Genomic DNA, 20,854 nt, shown 5'->3' on the forward strand with positions numbered 1-20,854 from the left:
GAAATTGTCATAAATCTCAGAAGCTGAAGGAAATGTGGATTAAAAAGATAATTTATCAATTCTCAGTTTATCATAGATGGAAACTATAGGTACAATTACTATAGGTAGATACCACAAGTTATTACAACATAATCTTTTACAGATACAGACACAGTAGCTATTTTTCACTTAGCCAGGTAATTTTTGGAAATTACCATCTAATTTGGAAAATCCATCTAATTGCACAAGTTCAACCTACCTGTACTTTCCAGGCACAAGAGACAAAAGCAGTCCAGTTTTCAAGTGCATGTTAGCTATAATTCCTAGAAACATCAACACAATTTAGAAAATAGAGGAAATATAATGGGAAAAAAAGGTTTAGAGATAATATAATTTCTCTCACTAGAGGAAAAAAGAGACTATTAACACATCAGTGTGCCAAATGTTCCTAGATGACCTGTCAGACCAGTATTGAAGGAGGTTACCATGCTATGTACTTTCATGTTCGTAGGGTTTTTGAAGATTTACAGAATGCTTTGAAGTTCTGGAATACCAATTACCTTGAAGAAGTTCTGTCCTTGAAAGTAAAAAGATTTTTTTTTTTTTCCAGAAAGGAAGGAAAATAGAATTTATTCTCTATTGGAGAGTGCACTTTATACCATTACTGTTCAGGTTGAGGGGTGTTGTTTGTTGTTGAGAATTAATAGCTAAGTTATTTTAAGAGTGTCAAACATTTGCAAGCCCCAGTATCTCAGATGTCCCCTCCACTCTAATTTACCATAGTGACTTCATCTTCTAAAAAACAACATGATGACCCCTTCAGCAAATACTTGAATTGGACATTTTTCCTGTGGGCTGGTAGAAGTTCCAGCTTCTGTGGTTTGCAGAACTGGCTGGTTTTGGGCCAATCTTCACTTGCAGGAGCGAGGCACTGCTGTAATATTCTACCAAGAGCCAGCTTCCCTCTGCTTGGCAGCCGTGCACGCTGCTTGTCTGATCACTGCATGCAGTTTCATGTGTGATAAAAGAGCATCCCTTATCAAATAAGAGCAGGAGCTTCCCTGGGGAGCCAGCTGCTGTTTGAATCTAATGAAAACCCCTCTGGCTCTGAGATAGCAGGGAGCAGTCTGTGCCCCTCACACACCCACGCTGACACCAGTCCACTCCAGAGCACTGGGAGGGTCCTGGGGTGAGTGTGGAAGGGGCAGAGCTTTATCTTCCATCAAACACTCCTTAAGGACAAGATGCTCTGGTGAAATGAGCTGCATTATGGCTGGATCCCCTGTTCTGGTGGTGTGACTGTGCCTCGTAATATCTGCACCTAGTCAGGTGGACTGACTCCAAAGTGAGGGTTTGGATTTGCCTTTCGTCTCTCTCACTGTTTCCTCTTTCTGTGTGGTTATTCAGGATCCTGTTCCTGGACCATGGTCCTCAAATTTAGTCCTCTTCTAGATAAAAAAACCTTGGTCTTCCTTCATGAAACACATGGTATTCTTGATTGGTTGATCCTTCTCCACAAGGTCACCCTAAAAGCCTTCTTTAGGCAGAGGTAGAGGGTGAGACCTGGCCCATGCAGTTGTTTCTGGGTGATAGAGTTGGTAAGTAAGAAACAGCTCCCAAAATATAAACAAGGATTAGCATTGATGCATATTTTTGTGTTTTCCTTGTGACAAATTGCCTTCCCACCTTCCTTAGTCTATTGATGGATTATTCAAGAGTAGTAGCTCAAATCTGATAGGAAAAGCAGAGTGGCTTAGATGGTTTTGGTCACTGATCATGAAATTAGTGGCCCTCAGCAGTCCCTTTACACCTAATTCCTTCACTTCTTTTTCCTTGTGCCACAAGTACCTCATGCATGCAGGTGCTAATCCCTGATGCCATCCCTGAACTTGGAAATAAACCCACTCGTGCACAGGAGATTCTTCTCCTCCATGTCTGATAGAAGTTTTTATCTACTCTGTTAGTAACTCTGCTGGATAAAGTTTTACCTTTCATAGATCTTATTAAAAAATCTCTTAAATCAGCTGATGCTTTACTCCTCCAGAATTTCCATTGTCACCTGTATCTAAACAAAAAGGATGTTGACCTTTTTTTGTCAAAAGAGAGTAGGAGGTTTTTTTTTTGTTTGTTTGTTTTAGTAGTTCAGGATGAAAATTGATTTAATCTGTTTCCATTACTTGCTACATCTAAAGTGGATGGATTTTTTTTCTTAGTAAAAACCCATGTCAAGCTATAAACCAGCTTGGCTTGCTTAACAAGACCCTTAGTGCTAAGGGGGTAATTGTAATAATTCCAAATATACATTTATCTAGTGCTTCAGTTATTGTTGAGTGACACCCTGGTGTCAGAGGAGCTGATCCAAATTCTCATGCAAATGGGAGATTGCATGAGAAGGGAATTCAAAGAAAAAGGAAAAGAAAAGAAAAAAAGAAAAGAAAAAAGGAAAGAAAAAAGAAAGAGAGGAAGGGAGGTTTCAGGAATACCCTCAGAAATGTGAAAAGAGCAAGCTGCCAGCATCAATGCTGAATCAGGAACCACAGGACAGAAAATTTTCATTTAGCAGCTATTATCCTACTCACTTTCTTTTCAAGGAATGGACATAAAAATCATGACCAGTGAATTTTTTTCTTCTTGTGATTCAAGCATTAGTAGTTCCCAAATTCCATATTCACTAAGACACACAACAATAAAAAGTTATGAGAGATCTGGAACAAGGAATCTAGTGCTGTCTTGAGAAATGACTCCTAGTGCTTGGGATGAGAAGACTTCTGAAGAATTTCTATAAAGGATAATGAGCTTTTAACATGAAGGGAAGAACTAAAATTATTTAAAGGTTGCCTGGGAGTCACAGGGGAAGAGATGACTGCTTAAAACAGACTGCCTGCCTTCATCTGAATAAATGTCACATTTCTTAATTCCACTTTAGGGGCTGTATATAATGTGATAGAATGGTATCCTGGAAAAAATTACCTCCTGAAAAGCAAGTTTGCAATAAGGCCTGCATATTCCTGTGTAAATAATCTGTTGGAGGCAACCACGTTAGCCCTGCCCCTTCTTAAATCTATCACTTCTTTTTGTGACAGTGTGGAGCCTCACAAGTTTTAATCTGATTATCAAAACATTTCCAACAAATCCTGTCTGCCAAGAAAAGAGAATTGCTTCATTCACTTTCCCCTCAAATATGCTTCTTAGCTATTGGCATTATATGTGTTTAATACATAAACCTAAAGCTGTCAGTCAGATCCACAGCTCCTTCCAGCAGGAACATGCTAATCCCAGCTAATTCTTTCAGCGCCGAGTTTCACCACTTAGGCTTTTTCTAAAAAAAAAAAAAATCTTTAAAAATTGTTGCCTATGACGAAAGCTGATGGAATAACAGAAGAGGCTTCTGGGGAAAGGCAGCCTGATAAAACTGGTAAAATGTGGAGGCTGTGTTGACCATGACCTCCTCCAGGCCAGATTTGTTCCTCACCATGCTCAGAGAACTCAAAGAGACCTCAATCACACATGCTACTGCAAAATAAATAAAATATAACATTAGTTACAAACACAAATAAACGCAGAAGATGCTTATGGATGGAGACTGAGTGGTGTGGAGCTCTTTTCTCCTCTTCAAGCTAACAGTTGTTCCACCATATGGCTGAAGCACTGCAGCATTTGTTTATTGAGATGGATGGAAAGCTCTGCCTGTGAAGCTTTATCCAGGCAAGATAAAGGGACAATTTCCATGTGACCAGAGTTTGCTCTGCTGTGACACCAGCAGCAAAGCCAGCAAGCTGTGATGGAGAACTCACTGTGCTCTGCTCACCAGGGTGCCTCTAAATGCTCATTTTAGTCTTTGGGAAAATAATTCCTTGCTGAGAGCACAGGAATGTTGAGATCAGCCCAACTGCTACTTTTGTTGGTGTATAAAAAGCTAATTTCTCATTAAAATGCATGTATCCTACAAGGTGTCAGTAAGGGTGGCATTGCCTGTTCTACATGTGCAAAGATAGATTATCCATGATATGTGGTAAAGAAAGCTTAAAATCACTGTCTCTAATATCTCCAAAAAACACTTATAAGAAGGAGAGCAATAATGCTATGTCAAATTCACCTGAGCCAAGTTATTTTGATATTTCTTAATCTTTCTTTGCTCCATTTTTCTCACAGTCCCATGGTCTGTAAATACTATTTTCTGTAGAAAAACAAAACAAAACAAAACAAAAGCTCCCTTCTCTTTTTGTGTGCCCTGATTTACTGCTTTCTTTTTCTGACATTCTGTCATTTTTTAAGGGTTTTTAATTTATTTGATTCTTCATCCTTATTTTGCAGTTATCTCAAGTAGGGGACACTTTCATGAAATGGACAAATTTAGCCAAAATTGGTAAAATTTCTAGCTAGATGGCTTGCATGTGTCCTGAGAATGAAAGAGTGGGGCAAAGGCAAGGAAAACAAAAAATAATTTCCTTGAATTGCAGCTACTCTCATGCCCCAATCAGTCCTTCCTGCTGAGCTGGTGAGCCACCCTTGCCCACCTTTGCCCTTACCCTCATGACAGGCAGTTCTCTCCCTCTTTTACCACCAATTTCTTGGCAATCAAAGGTAAAAACTGTGTTAAACATGAGGTTGTGACTAAACTGCCCAATTCCAAGTCAGTGGTGATGAACTTAATGCCCTTTATGTTTAAATTTTTTGTCCCTACCCACAGCAGGCCAGTTGGAACTCAATGATCTCTAAGGTCCATTCCAACCCAAAGTGTCCCATGATCCTAAGACCCTAATTGTTTATTTTCATGACTCTAGTTGTTTATTTTCATGAAATGCACAGTCTAAAGGACACCATGAGTGAATCCTGGAACTACAAAAGATGTTTCCGGATGCAAGCGCTCCCTCTTGTTAACAAAACATCCCGTTTCTTTCCCTAACGAGGTCCTCCCACAACGAGAGAAGAACAGGGGTCTAAATGCTGTTCTCTGCCTCTTCAAACTGCTGGCACAGCTTTGATTTAGGGACTTGCACTTTAATCACCCATCATGTGTCATTACCCCGACAGGCAGTGGCAGCCGCCAGACGCGAGCGCCAATAAATTGCGCCAAGAATCGCTGGAGCGATCCTTTGTTGATTTTCCTTTACAGCTATTCCATGGCAGATCAGCTGTCATAACAACACAGCGCCTCTGGCAACAGAGGGAAATTAAACATGAAGTATGTTCAAGGTAGCTGGTAGAAGGCTGGAATATCCCTTTCCTCCCGTGCCTTCGGATGCTCCCCGCTCCTCGCGGTAACGCCAAGCCCATGGCAATTCTCTTGTAAGATAATTGCCAGATGTGCTGCAGCACAAATACTCAAGTGGGCTTGTATGCAAATCTTTGCAATGCTCTCATTTAAGGAGAAGAGGAGAGGTAAGAACCTCTCTATCTCTCTCTCTTTCTTTTTATTTTTATTTTTTTAATAAATATTTTTTGAACAATATAGCAGCCCTTTTTCTGTTCTTCAAGGCTGGTTGCACAGCAATGTTTCCAGCAGAAAGTTGAAGCAGATTTTTTCCCCCACAAAGTGCACACAGACTCTGCTGTATGAACACTATCATATTTATTGCCTTTTTTTTTTTTTTTTTTTTCCCAAATAAGCTGTCTCTCTCAGCTTTTTGATGCCCAAATGTCAACATTCAAAAGGGAGCATGGGTGAGGTTTATTTTCAGAAGTTTTCTTTCTGGAGAGATTTTCATACTGGATCCAGGCTGTTAAGGCTCTCCTGATAAATAATCAGTTTAAGAAAATTGTAACAATTTAGTCTTTCAAATGCCTTCATATCTCTGTGTTTTTTTGAAAGCCTCATAAGGGATGGGATTCAGAAACTGATGTTTTATTTTCTCCCTTTCTTGAAGAGATTACTACTATAAAAACCACAGATATTTTAGCATGCTGTCCTTCCTCAACATTAATATTTCTTGTGTTCTGTTAAATTACCACTTTATTCAGAGGCATTACGTGGCTCTCAGATTGCAATGAACTCTGTGTCCAGGTTTGGCCAGCTGTGGTCAGAAAACTGTGCCAGAGATCATTTCAGATCAAGGGCTGCAGCTCCTCTGTCTCTGAACACTGCTGAAACAAGACTTGAAAATAAAATTTGATCTACTCCTTCATCTGAGGTGGTGGTGTGGCAGGGATTGATACCAGCTAGACAGATAATCCATTCAAAATAACCATCACTGAGAAAGTACAAATGTCAGTACATTGTATTTGGCACAATTCTTCAAACACTGCTGTGCTTGAATGCAATAAGCGATAATCCCAAAATGTTCTAAACTGGGAGGAAATATTCTGGGAATTATTCTTACTGGTGGTTTAGAATCATTTAGAATCAAAGAATATCCTGAGCTGGAAGGGACCCACAAGGATGATCCAGCCCAACCTCTGGTCCTGCACAGGACAGCCCAAGAGTCACACCCTGTGTCTGAGAGTGTTGTCCAAACCCTTCTTGAGCTTCTTGGCAGGCTTGGGGCCATGGCCACTGCCCTGGGGAGCCTGTTCAGTACCCCAGCACCCTGTGGGGGAAGAGCCTTTCCCAGATCTCCAGCCTGAACCTCCCCCTGAGTCTTGTTCACAATTTTTTTGCCCAGGGCAGGAGTTGTGCCTCCTGTGCAGGGAATTGCTGGGCTCAGCCCCTGCCCGGGGCTCTGGGGCCATCGCTGGGCCTGGAGCAGAGCCTGGGGCTGCTCTGACCTCCTGCACACAGGGACAGACTGGGACACACAGGGACAGCCAGGGACACACAGGGACACCCAGGGCTCAGCCCCTCTCCCTGGGCTCTCTCCAGGCTGAGCAGCCCCAGCTCCCTCAGCCTTTCCTGGGCTGGAGCTGCTCCAGGCCCTTGCTCAGCTCCAGGAGCTCCTGGCCCTGCTGTGCTGAGGACAACACAATGATTGCATATGGACATTTATCCCAGAAATTCTTGCCAGAACACACGACTCTTACAAAATAAAAATTCTTCAAATATATTTATTTCTGATGTTTTCTTAAAATCGCAAAGTGTTTCTAAATCTCAAAGTCAGGTGCACAAAATAGATGCTAATACAAATAATGTTAGGACAGTGTTCTAAGTTATTTCTTTTTTCCTTCAATTCTTGTGGTACAGGAGTAATGACCAATCACTAACCATGCCCACAATGCAGTGTTGATGTTTACTGTTTATCTGAATAAAATGGGTTTCAAATATAGCATGGATAGAACTTTACAGTCTTGATTTTTCTTGAATATTTACCTTTATTTAATACTTAGATCTGTACATTTATGCTATGAAACCTACTAATTTTTCTGAGTAATATTTTAAAATACAAATGCTGCTGTGAATACATTAGTTTCATTTGTGAGGTGGGAGTTGTTTGCAGTGTGTTTGATGAGTTTAATATTGGCTTCTGAGGGAGGAAGTGAATGCAGGATCTATTGCAGATTATTTTTATATTTGCAGTGTCATCAAAAGTTGTGTCTATGTCTTGCTAACAAAGATTAAATAAACTTAAATCAAGAGAGCATTGTAAAGCAATTGTGGGATGTAAATTAAATTAGTGGATATATGCAGTGCATGTGACTATTTCCACTTCAGAAAAGGTAGCTCTTACAGAACTGTCCTTTTTTTCCTTTTCCTTTTCCTTTTCCTTTTCCTTTTCCTTTTCCTTTTCCTTTTCCTTTTCCTTTTCCCTCATCTCTTTTTGTCTGTATTAGTCTTGCCAACTTTAAGGTACATCTCATTTAGAAAGTAACCCTTTTCCAGCAGGACAAAACCTCAGAACTCCCCATTATTATTTTATATGAGTTTAGGATTTGCAGAATGCTCTCTGAACAGCCAAAATAGAGGGCAGAGTACTAAATTATATTTCTTCTGATATATCAGATTCTTCTGCACTTTGAATGACTTAGCCACTGTCTTTTCCAGTAAAAACCTTACATTTCAAAAGGTTATTCACTATTTTTAAATTATTGAATGCTGTCATAGGACCTGCATCATAATTTTTTATAGTTTTTAATTTTATTTATTTATTAATATTGTTTATCTTTATTGTTGATTTGAAGAAAGAAAACCTATAGTGAGCTATAACAAAAATAGTAAAAATGATTTCACAATATCTGAATATGTAGACTATAAACTACATTTGAGTATCAAGTGACACAGATGCCACGTCAGTTACATTTTTCTGTATAATTCTCCTGCAGCAAAAGAAAATTGTAAAAAAAGGTAGTTTATATGCAAATATTTTATGCTTTTGATAAGAGTTTATTTCTTTTAAAAGATAATATCACATGTCACTATCAGACAAAGATGATCTTTTACAGCTGCTTCCATCAGTGCAACTTTAAGTTTTTTTTAAGGAAAGCAATTTTGCCTTCAAACATAAAGAGTCTTTTTTTTTGTAGTACTTTCTTTTCATCTTAAAAATAATTTTCCAAAAATTGTGTGGTGACTTTGCATTCCTCTGTGAAAATCTTACAGTGGTGCTCAGTGTGAAAACAGTGCATAGAGTCTGTGATAATCATCATAAACACAAATTAAGTTTCTATCTGGGGGGGCTCACAAAAGGATTAAAAATGCAAGGTGGGAAGAAGAGCTGCCTGCAAGGTGAAGATGCTACACTCGGGGCAATTTAAGGCAGAAGAAAGGATTTGCAAATGCAGATTTTCTTTCAGCAATCTGTTTTCTTCACCCCATGCCCCTCCCTGACCACTGGGATTCACCCAGTGCATGTGAGCTCCCACCCTACTGCACATTCAAATATTTGTAGGGTGTGAGATGCTTGAACAAATCTGAATATGTTGCTTTTATCTTTCTTGAGAGGAGAAAGAAAAAAAGGACGTGTCCACTTATGGCCATGGCAATTGATTTCTGAGTGGTCTCATAGTACAGATAACTAAAAAAGCAAAGAAGCATGGCTCCATTTTTAGATAAATCTTATTAGAATCCTGCAGGGCTGAGGAATGAATCGATTTGGTCTGTCAAACCAGGAGATAATGAAAGAATGAGCTCTCACTGTTGGCCTAATTACTTATGATTAATCTAACCCTATCCATTTTTTTTAACTGTCTCCATTAGGACAAAAAATAATTATTCTTACATCCAATTTTTGTTTTCTTTTCCAGTCCTGAGTTGGAATATTTGATCATGTAGGAACTGGGTCATCCAGGCAGTTATGTATCTTTGTGACAATAATTTTAGATCCTCTGTCATCAATAATTTGGTGTTTAACTTCCACCTGGACAAATTCCTGCCCTGGGAAAGCAACGTTTTGTAATTTTATAGATGTAGGTGAGCATAGCACCAAATTCAGAAAGCAGAAATGATCTTTCAGGGATGAAATAAATTTTCTAGCTCCAACCACTATTCTTGACTTGTGAAAGAGGTTTTTTCCTTTAAAATTCCCTTGTACAGGGTGTTGTGTTCTCAGGTGATGGGAGCAGCCCAGTGTGTGCAGGGATTGGCATTGATATTTAAACACCCTGCTTTTACAAATGAAACTTCTGGTGAGATTTCCTAGACATAATTTTGCAAAAAAAAAAATGCTATTGGGCTGTGAAAGATCTCTTGCTGTGTTTGATCTATGGAAATTAGAGGCCTCAATTACCAATATTTCTGTGTCCATGTGCATGAATGTGTGACCACTCACAGCACAGAAATACAGAATCATTGAATGGCTTGGGTTCTGTTGGTGATTTGGTGACATTTAATCCCCAAAGGTAGATCAACCTAAAGAAATGCATCTTCAATATGCTCCTACAGATATTTTTCTCATCAAAGCCCTGATTTATAGAAGTAGTGTGGACACAGTTGTCTTTCATGTAACCAGTGATCTGCTGAAGGATGCTCAGCAAAGAGGATGGCTATTTAGGAAATTAAATATATGTTGGTTAGATTTGGCTTAGGTTGGGGGTTTTGTTGTTGTTGTCTTCAAATTTGGCTTAAACTTTCAAGAGAAAGTCCTTCAGCAAATGTTGTAATCCTTTGGGAATGAATGGTAAAGCAGCAAAGTCAATGGCCTGGCTTTCAGTCAGCACTGCAAGTTCTCTCTGTTCTGCTTCCCCATCCTGAACTTTTCTCATATTAGTTAAAATAAACTCTAAAATCACATCATCAGTGACCTAACAGGAACATTTTTCTATGAATAGACTTGCCATATTGATAGATATGACCCGAGAAACAATCCTGTTCTCTTGCTTCCATTTCTTTCCTTGCAAAGGATCTAATGTCATTTCTGAAAGTGAGATGATATAAACTTGTGAACACAAAATCAGAAAGATACAGAAAATAGAGCTATTGCATAAGTCTATTTTCTTGCAAATCATCAGAGCAGTAGAAGGAGCATCTATTAGATGATTCTTTTTCCTGGCTTTTAATTACTAGCCATTGATTTGGGTTAATTGCCCACAGGTACACACACAATAATGCAACAGGATCTTATTCCTGCAGTCTTATCTCAAAATTGGCTTTTAAAATAAGTGCCTATTACTGTGAGTGCTCTGCAAGAAAGCAGCACTCTGCTGTACTTTTGTCTTACTTTGCAATGCAACCTAAATGTTGCATTTACAACTGGAAGGGGCTGGCTCCTTGCCATGCACTAACAGCCATAAACCCACACTCTGAGCAAGGCAAATCTCCTGCTATCAGATTTTTAAGTGGTGACTTGCCGAGCTGAAATAAGGGAGAACAGACTTTCCATAAGTGGTTGCATATTGTGGAAAATACAATTACCACTTGCTAAATGCCCAGGTCTGAGATTTAAATAAGAGTTAATTGAAGTGCCTGGCTTTTAAGGAAAATGGGAATGCACCTAACCAGTGAGGAGAGATTTTTGTGCAGGAGAAATCCCTGGGTGCCCTCAGGAGTTTTTGCGGATTCCCTGTAGCATCCACAAATGTTCCCAGTCCTATTTCAGGGAGCTCCCCAGTGGAGAGAGCTGTGAATGAAGACTTGTGAGTTTTATTTGCATATCTGATGAAGATAAGGCATTACACAGAGGTGTCAACTCTCTCCCTTTGGGTTCTTAAACCTCTCCCTGTGGAAGACCTCCAAGAAATGCTTAAAGAGGTATTCAAAACATGAGAAAGGAGAGAACAACCTGGCCAGCAGGAGAAGGCTGGCACAAGCACTATTTAACTTGGATAGGATGGTTTTTCCTTGGCTGTGATCTGATTTTACCCTCTGTTATCTGCTTATTTCACCTGTCAAGGCCCAGGAGCAGAATAAATCAGTCTGTCTTCTGAATGAGGAGGCTCAAATGTACAAAGCAGTGGCTTGGCAGCTGCTGGGCTGTGCTGGGTGTCCCAGTGTCTACTGAGCATGAGCATGGGCAGACTAATTACCTGACAATTAAGGAGGTTGAATTTCCTCTCATTTGCTGTGGGGCAGGCTTGTAAACCTGGGCAGTTACCATGGCCTTGCTGACACCCAGCAAGCCTTCAGATGTTAAAAATGTGCTTGTAAATATTAAAATACACATCCAGTATGCTGCTTTTCCCAAGAAGTTCCTTAGATCTTGTCCAAATTCCAGATTATTTCTTCTTTTGCTGATTATTCCATTTTATTCCAATGGCATCATGGCTTAGCTGTGTAACTCTAAACCTCTCACGTGGATGCTGTTTCTGGAGCAAGAGTTGACTTTTTGCAGCATCGTTACAATTACTTCCAAAAGCAGGAGATAAAAGAACAGACAGATGAAGCTCAAAACATAAGCCTGAAGCAAATTTTGCTTCAGCTCTTGAGTTTGAGCAAGCTGAACCTGTGAAATGCAGGAGCTTGGAAGCACCAACCAGGGGTTTAACTTGGGGCCATCCAGGGATATTTTAGCTCGGAATGCACAGGAGTTTGAGTGCTTTTAAGGGATCTGTCACATACTCCCAGCTTGCTGATACCAAAGCAGCTCAGCTTAGCAGTGTGTCAGCCTATCTCTCATGCAGAGTGATGTAAACTAACCCAGGGGAGCACTTCAAAGATGCTGAGATGTGAGTAACCTTGAGGAGCTGCACTCTCACAGAGCATCAATTGCTTTCATACCCAGAAAAGGAGAAGTCAGAATATATTAAGTGTTATCAACCATCCCACTGGTTTGAGTCAAGGGTATCTGTACCCTTTTTTGTCTCTCCCCATAAAGCAAGTGGATTTTTTTTTTTCCCCCAGTACCATTGGATACCTAAACAGGCACATTTATCATTATGGAAATAATGATCTTGAGAAGAAAATTTTCTGTTTGCTTTAAATCAAATTTTATTCTTCCCTTCCCTTCCCTTCCCTTCCCTTCCCTTCCCTTCCCTTCCCTTCCCTTCCCTTCCCTTCCCTTCCCTTCCCTTCCCTTCCCTTCCCTTCCCTTCCCTTCCCTTCCCTTCCCTTCCCTTCCCTTCCCTTCCCTTCCCTTCCCTTCCCTCTCTTTTCAGATGTTGTTATAAAGGATGTTACAAGAAACAATTACAAAAATAATGTAATTAAAAATTAAATAATATTAGAATTGTAGACATTGATTCATATAAGGTTCCTGTAGAGCAAGATTAGGCTTTCCAGTTCTTATTTTTCGCCTGGAAAAAAGAGTACATTTAGTTCTGAATCAGGAGCTTTAGGAGGAATAATCATACTTTGCTTATTTTTAATATAATCACAGTATTTTTAAAATCCAACAGTACATGTATGGAACATGCATGTACAAATACAGAAAAAAACATATTTTTAAGGTAGAGAGAAGCATTTCTGTGTGTTAACTCCTTTCTTATGTCTCTTACATTCGCTGTTGTTAACATTGCTCCAATTTACTATTCTTGAAATTATTGATCTAATTTACTAGTCCTAAAATTCTGACTTTGCATTTCTTGACTTTTAAAAGCTCACATGTATTTTGTAGCTTACATCATGAAAATACACATAGTTATTTTATTTTCTTTATCTAAAAAAATCTAGTGCACACTGAAGTAAATCCAGTGATGATTATTCTGGAGGTTACATGTACGAAAGGCTACTAAGTATACACGTGTTTAGTGTTTCAAATCCCAGAGCAAAATTAATGTTGCATATAAATAATTATTGGTGCATATACTCATAATCCATACGGTGACTTTATGAAAATTACATGTAAAAGGCAGTTTAAGTCACAGAGATTGACTTTGCATAGTTCTGAAACACCTGGACAGGAGGGGTGTGCTGGGTCCTCTGGACTGCTGTCCATAAAAGAGAAAAGGAGCCAACAGAATGCAGCACCATCTCTCAAAAAACAAAACAAAACAATACAAACAAACAAAAAAAACCCCAAAAACCAGTTTGATGATTCTGTTTGGCAGGAAAATACCCGACCACCTCTATTCTAGAAAAGCCCAGATAGACCTCTGAGCATTTGAACCCCACTCAGAATTTAAGCTTTGAGGAGCAGCTCAGCCCATGTTTCCCTGGCTTCCTCCTGCCCTTTTTTTAATATTTCTGGAGGATCCAGCATGATCCAGCTTTCACCAGTTGTAGCTTTTCTGCACAAAGACAATTTTCAAGCATCTTCCCAAGGATCCAGTCTCATAATTTCTGTAGACATGTTGTAGGCAGCTTTCCTGAGCACTGCAGCTGTGGCAGGTTGAAATTTTATTCACTCACAGCTGTTTTTGTGTGGCTGCTCCTGCATGCAAACATCTCCATGAAAATACTTTGCATGCTCAAATAGAACCTTCTGAAAATCCAAATAACACAAAAATATCTATCTGCAATTTGTTTAGCCTTAAGGGAGAGGAGTGGATTATCAGGTTTGCAAGCAAATTTTGGTGGTCTGAATATATCTTATTTTCTTGGGAAGCTCTAAGCAGTGAGAAGCAGAATTGAGTTTGTGGTAACATTACACCTAAACCACGGCAGGACTTATATCAAGACATTGAGCCATCAAATATATTGGCAAAAATATGGCAGCAAAAATCTATGAGAAAGCCAGTGAGGGACAATTCATCAGGAACTGGAGTGACAGGACAAGAGGGAATTGCTTCAAACTGGAACAAGGAAAAAATAGGTTAGATTTGAGAAAGAAATTGTTTACTGTGAGGCTAGTGAGGCTCTGGCACAGGGTATCCAGAGAAGCTGTCCCATCCCTGGAAGTGTCCAAGGGCAGGTTGGACACTGGGGCTGGAGCAGCCTGGCACAGTGGGAGGTGTCCCCATGGCAGGGGTGGCACTGGATGGGCTTTGAGGCCAACAAAACCACTCTGTAATTCTGTGATTCTTACCTAAAAATGCTTCACATGTGTGAACTGCCTGTGACAGCCTGCTTTCCATGCAGACAAGGATGTAAGGAGAGTGTTTTCTGTCTTGGGGCTGCAGGAGCAGGAGGGGACAGCCTGAGCTGCAGAGGGTTTGCTCTCCATGTCTCCAGCTTCATTATTTCACCGTGCACACTGATGAACTGTAATTGTTTCCTGGCTCCCCTCAGTAGGAGATTGGGTGACAAAGGGGTTTGGAGCACTGCTAGGTTCCTGTTTCCCTCACTGATCTCTATTAGAACAATCATTATGATAATGATTCTAATCCAAGCTTCTGTAATATAACTGAGAAATAAATGCTTCTTGGTTAATATGCCTCAATTAACGGGTCACCCAGCGTAGCTGCAGCAGGTTGCAAGTAAGTAGCTTTCAGGATCTGAGCCCAAATGATTATAGGTTTTCTTTCCCTTTTTAGATGAAATGGATTCATAAGCCTTACTCAAATGAATCGCTCTTGTAGTCATTAATTATAGTATACACATGTTAATGACATCATTATCAGGAGATAACATAATGTCCCAAGGACCACGTGCTACAGTTGTTTCCTGTGCAAACAATTGTGCTTGATAACACAGCCTGTCACAAAATGTCAAAAGAAACCACATGGTGTCTCAAAATGATTGTGAAATTATCATGTGTCACAGCTATGTGTATCATAAAAAATACCATCACGACAGAATTTGTCATTAGCTTTTGGGTGAGGGATACTGAAGAGACAAAAAATTAAGATCTTGAACATCTGAAGTGCAGCACATAATGCAGCACTGCACTGTGTAAAGCATATCCTGTGACTGAATTACAGTGCATTAGTCATGAATTCAGGATATGCACAGTAATAGGCAATATTAAGCACCTTGGGAGACTTTTATTTTCTCTTATTTATTAAAAATAAAGGAATTAGTCCTTTTAATATCCTACAGTTTAATTCTCCTTTAGCACCTCCCTTTTAGCTTGTATCAGGACTGGGTATTAAGACTGTAAGAAACTAGCCAGTGTAACTCTTATTTTAGCAAATTAAATGCTGCTCAAGTGAAAGTCAGTGCCAAAGTTGCTCCAGACCTCTGTGGGAACAGAATATCAGTCATGAGGCCTCATTTGAGCAATCTCATTTTCATCCTTTCCATGATACAGCAAAAATTTCAAGCCCCTGGCCCCTGCTTTTGACAGAATAGCAGAGCTATTCACTAAGAAGGACTGAACTCCCCCTTTTTGCCATCCATGGATTTTGGCAGCATTACCACCTCCTGCATTTTTCCTCCTGAACTCTGTGGATTTTTCTTCTGAACTCAAGTGCAGATTTATTGAGCTCTATATTTTGGGTTTTCCTCTTTTTCTTTCACCACCAAACTGAAAAACAAGATTATTCTCCTGTGACAGAATCTGTGATATTTAAATGATTCCAAGACTATAGAAAGTCTCTGTCTGTCAGCCCCACTGCCAAAGCAGAAGCCATAATTGGTCTGTGCTGGTTTCCAGGTTGTTTATTCTGTTGATCTCTCACATGTTCTGCTGCCCTGCCCAGCTCTGTCCTGCAGGGCAGCGTGTGGGGCTCTGCCCTCAGTGGGATGTTACAAACATTAAATACCAGAAACTCCCTGGGCTGGATTTACAAGAACGTGCCAATATCTGTCACCCACGTTGGACAGTGTGTCCCCAGCCTGAACCAACAGAAAAATGCCAACACCACAGTGAGACATGGAGGGCATGAAGAAGGAGGAAAAGGACAAGGCACACCCAATTTCCTTCATCTTGTCCCCTTTGGGCCCCTTATCTAGAATCCTAAAATTTTATTTTTGCACCCGTGCCACACTTAATTATTACTTCTATCAAACACTCAGAGCTGGTAATTGATCCTGTAAGATTGAAAACTCTTTTCCATGGACAGAGATCACAGACAGTGTCTCTGGGGGCTCTGTCCAGGGGGGTTCCTGACCCCTGCCAGGGTCCCAGACCTTCCAGGGCAGCCAGAGGGAAGCCCTGGATTCCCACATACTGCTGGAAGGAAGCTGTGCAGAATCGTTGCCCAGAGCCATGGGGTTCTGCAGGCACAGAAAAGTGGGACACTTTCTCCCCAGGACAGCAAGGGCTGCTTCTTACAGAGGTGCCAGAACTTTTCCTCCTTCAGAATGCCTCCTCTGCAGGGTTATGTGGGACCTCCTGGCAAACAGCTCCCTCAAAAACCCATCAATACCCTCACCTCCAGAGCTGAGCTGTTTACAACCCACAAGACTCTGTTTTCAGATGCTCTGATGATAACAGGAATACTGCTTTAGTCATGCAGTAATTAGTAATTTAGTAATTAGCCATCACAGCAGGGCAGACAAAGGGTGATACCCAAAATTTCTCCATTGAGAGTCTCTCCCTGTGCCCTGCTCAGGTGAGATCCCACCTGCAGAGCTGCCCCAGCCCTGCCCCAGCCCAGCAGGAGCTGGAGCTGCTGCAGAGAGCCCAGAGGAGGCTCCAGGATGAGCAGAGGGATGGAGCAGCTCTGCTGGCAGGAAAGGCTGGCACAGCTGGGATTGTTCACCTGCACAGGAGAAGCTTTGGGCTGAGCTCAGGGTGGCCTGGCAGGGCCTGGAGGAGCCCCAGGAAAGCTGGAGAGAGACAATTTCCAGGGCATGGAGGGACAGGACACAGGGAATGGCTCCCACTGCCAGAGGACAGGGTTAGATTAGATTTTAGGTAGAAATTCTTCCCTGTGAGGATGATGAAACACTGAATAGGTTGCCCAAAGACTTTATGGCTGCCCTGGATCCCTGGAAGTGCCCAAGGCCAGGTTTGGACAGGGCTTGGAGCAACCTGAGATAGTGGAAGTTGTCCCTGCCCATGGCAGGGGTGGGAATGAGATGATCTTTAAGATCCCTTCCAACCCAAACCATTCCATAATTCAGTGATAATTTCAAAATCTGTATACTCTGATACTGATATTCCTTTATATGAAAGGTACATATGAGCCAATCAGCCTTCCTGCAGCAAGCCCAAGAGAGCTGGCATGCAAATATTTTAGAAAATTTAAAGGTGAAAGTCTCTAAAGTAACATCTTAGTTTACATGTTTGGACTTTGTGGTTCTAAGTGATCCCAAAGGAGCAAGAGAAAACCATCTCAGAGGCTGCTTTTGAATTATATCTTTCCTTACCAGTAATAATGCCATGGGAATTCTTGACAGATGACCTGACTTTACACTTCCTGAGAGGATTCAAGAAGATAAAAGATAAGGATTCAGATTCCTCTCCTTTTCCATCTGGAGTTCCAAATCTTCCAGTGCTCCTACACAACTCATTATTCAGGTTTACAGAGTTGCAGTTACCAGCTCGCTCAGCCCTGGTACACACAATAAATTACCAGTGACCCTTTTTTCACCTCTTTGCCTCAAATTTCCATTCCTGCAAAGAACACCATCTAATTAAACACCACAACGGGGACCTTCTCAGGCAGGAGGGGGGGATGCTTCATGACATTACTGGCATTTATTCTGGCAAAATCTGAGGCAAGGAACAGCCTGGAGACAGGGGTGGAAGAGATCAGTGAGATTTATGAGAGACTGGCAGAGCTGGCAATAGAAATTGGAAGAGTTACTGGAGCTGCCAGGAACTTTGCAATCTTCAGGATGGAAAATCAAAGGATTATTATTTGCTAGCAGCAGTATTAAAAAAAATGTATTTAACTGACAGAAGGCTGAGAAAGCTTTTCCTTTCTTCAGTGCTGCATATTTTGTTGCATATATATATATTTTTTTTTATTTTTTTTTTTTTTACAGTTCACCAGAGTTCAGCTTCTTAATGAGCTGATTTTTTAAGATCAATTCTAGGCACTCTGTTGATGCTGCTCACACAAAGCAACTGAGTCAAGGACAGCAAAAATATAGAAGCATTTCAGGAACCACACACTTTAAGATGCTTCCAAGTTATCCTTGGAAAACCTTTGTAAAGTATGAGTTTAAATCTATGAAATTACCTCAAAGGACAGCAAACACATCCCATATATTATCTGAGGAATAATTTACTCTGAAGACAATCAGGGCATATTCTTAGGAAGGCTTTAATTGCACTCAGGGTTGTTCAGCAATTCTGCAGAGCCACTTCAACGCTTAAAAATAAGTGAAGGAAAACAACATCTATCAAAGAAGGTGAGAGGTAACAGTCTAGATATCCTTAATTTTGCCACAGAAAAATTGTAAAATGAGAGTATTCAATGTGTCATTCAGCAAGGACTAGCCAAAGGACTCATTTTCATTTCATTTACTATTTTCTAATCCAGGGAATGATCAAAGATAAGGCAAAAATAGAAGTAGCATCATTCACCAACTTCATAATCCTGAGCACCACGTAGTCCCTCAACTAAAGAAAAAATTTATCTTGTGGGGAAACAATGTTTGTGTAATTAAACAATGTGTTATCAAACATGATGACAACAGTCTCGCTGGAGACTGCTGGGATGTCTTGGATGTCTCATTTACTGAAATTTTGAATGCTAAATTTGCCATATAAATTTTCTCTTTTTTTTTTAATCCATATAAATTAATCCAGAAAATATATATATATGTATATGTATATGTAGATATATGTATATATATGTGTGTCTATATATATATATACATACATATATATATGCATATATATTTAAATTTTTAAGGATTTTATAATGTAACCAGTAGATTAGAGGTTTAATTGGAGGTCTTTTCCAGCCTAAATGATTGTGATGCAGTAGAGTCTCAGGAGTTACTTCTGAAAATAGACTTTTGTAATTCAAGTTGCAGAATTCCATGCTAAAAAGTTTTTTAGACAATTGCTGCATCTGGCAACTTGGACAAAGCAACCTGGTTGAACAGCCCCCCATTTTTCTTTCCTAGAATTGAGAGAGCAAAACCTGATGTGCATAGGATGACCTGAAGTTGCTCAATGTTATCAATGACCCATTTATTGGAGGGAAAAGAAGGAAAAATAAATAAATTGGGCTGGAGAAACAATCAGCTTCTATCACCTTTTTCTTCGCACAAGTGGTTGAAATACTGGGAATCCACTGGGTTTGCCCCCGTGATGCCTTGTTAGGGCTGCCCTAGAGCAGAGGCTGGGCAGAGCTACAGAATAAAGCAGGGATTTATTCAAGGATCTCCTCCATGGATCCACCTTGGGCAGCACCAGAGCCCAGCCAGGGCTGCACCCAAATGACCCAAAATGTCCCAAAATGCACGAGCGCTCCCGGGGCTCTCCCTGGGATCAGTTCTGCTCCATTGGCACCTTGGAGTTCATTGTCCCATTCCAGCTCCAGCCCATCAGTCCCACCCTGCTTGTTTTTCTCTCTCCAGCCCACGCTGTTTGTGCTCCTGGGCTGAGGTTTGGATCATTGTCCTTGGTGCCCAGCTGGAGCAGGAATTGTTTTGTCTCTGCTCTGTGCACAGAGCTCAGCATCCCATCATGTGAAGCCCAGACCCACACACTAAAGCAGCACAGAATGTGAAAAATAGAAAAGCTCAAACCTGAGACATCACCAGTTTGGAGTTGTAGTTGCAGCTGCTTTGACTGTGGCAGCATCTTCCTTTTTAGAACATTCATATCCAGTTATTAGTTTGGCATCCTGCTGATGCTGTTATTACTTCAATTTATCTTACCAGTAAGAAAAGTTTAAAAGTCACATAATTTCCCAGCATTTTCCACTGTGAATTCCCAGTGAAACACTGTGGGACAAAGGTGTAGCACTTCAACAACAAGGGATTTTTCATGCTAAATTCCAAAGAGCAGATTTTCCTTCAGTTAAAAGAGAGCAGAAATGCAGGAGCTTCTCAAGATTAAATCTTGGGATGATTTTTTTCCAAGGTCTTAGGCAATATAATAAATTTTTAATTACAGCTACAGAAAAGTGGTTGGTTAGAGCAGTTATTTGCAGAGGAAGAGCAGCATGGATCTACAACACAAGACCATCCTGCCCATCACTCCAGCAGTGTCTTCTCAGCAAAAAACAGAATAATTCATCCATGGGGAAATTCCTTAAATAAGAAGCTGACTAGAAGACAACTAGAAATTAGTGACAACTTTGCTGCATTAATACTAAGGAAATTTCTACCTTCGATTCAACAACACCATAACTTTTGTTTTATATTTCATTTGTCAAAACTATTCCTTCACCTCCTCACAGAATTAAAAAGTTGAGAATGTATTCCCAGATGACCACAAGGAAATCAATGTCCCTTAGAGTGCTTTTAGCTTGAATGAATTTGGGTGATTTTGCCAGCATTATTTGGCTAAAAAAAAGACTCAGTTTTGAGAATTCTCATGAATTTGTGTAGCTTTTTCTTTTTTCCCTTTCTGACAGAATTTTCATTTTGAAGATGTTGTGAACATGTTGGCCTGATTTTTAAATGCTGAGCTAATAAAGCCTTCTGAGAAATGCCTTTTGTCAAAGAGACCACTTTCTCATAAAAAGTTTTAGGTCAAAGAAATTAGCTGTTCTCTAAAGAAAAAATAACTTACAGTCCAAAGCCGCAGCAGAAGTGGTTCTAAAAACCTTTCTACCAACTTACAAGAAACTCTAAAATGTATCATTGAAGAAGCAATAAAACTTAAAATCCCCTTGGTGATGTGCCTAATGAGGCAGTTATACAGTGTATAAACTCACACTATACCTTTGTGATTATTCT

At 40.3% G+C, this 20,854-nt stretch overlaps 1 protein-coding gene across 1 annotated transcript in view; it reads left to right on the top strand.

Annotated features, from left to right (window-relative positions):
• The window catches only part of DSCAM (DS cell adhesion molecule), a 446,056-nt gene that overhangs the window by 303,694 nt on the left and 121,508 nt on the right, over positions 1-20,854 (top strand). The window lies entirely within an intron of this gene.

This window comes from Lonchura striata, chromosome 1 (genome assembly GCF_050655825.1).
Source record: "Lonchura striata isolate lonStrDom1 chromosome 1, ASM5065582v1, whole genome shotgun sequence".
Lineage (NCBI taxonomy): Eukaryota > Metazoa > Chordata > Aves > Passeriformes > Estrildidae > Lonchura > Lonchura striata.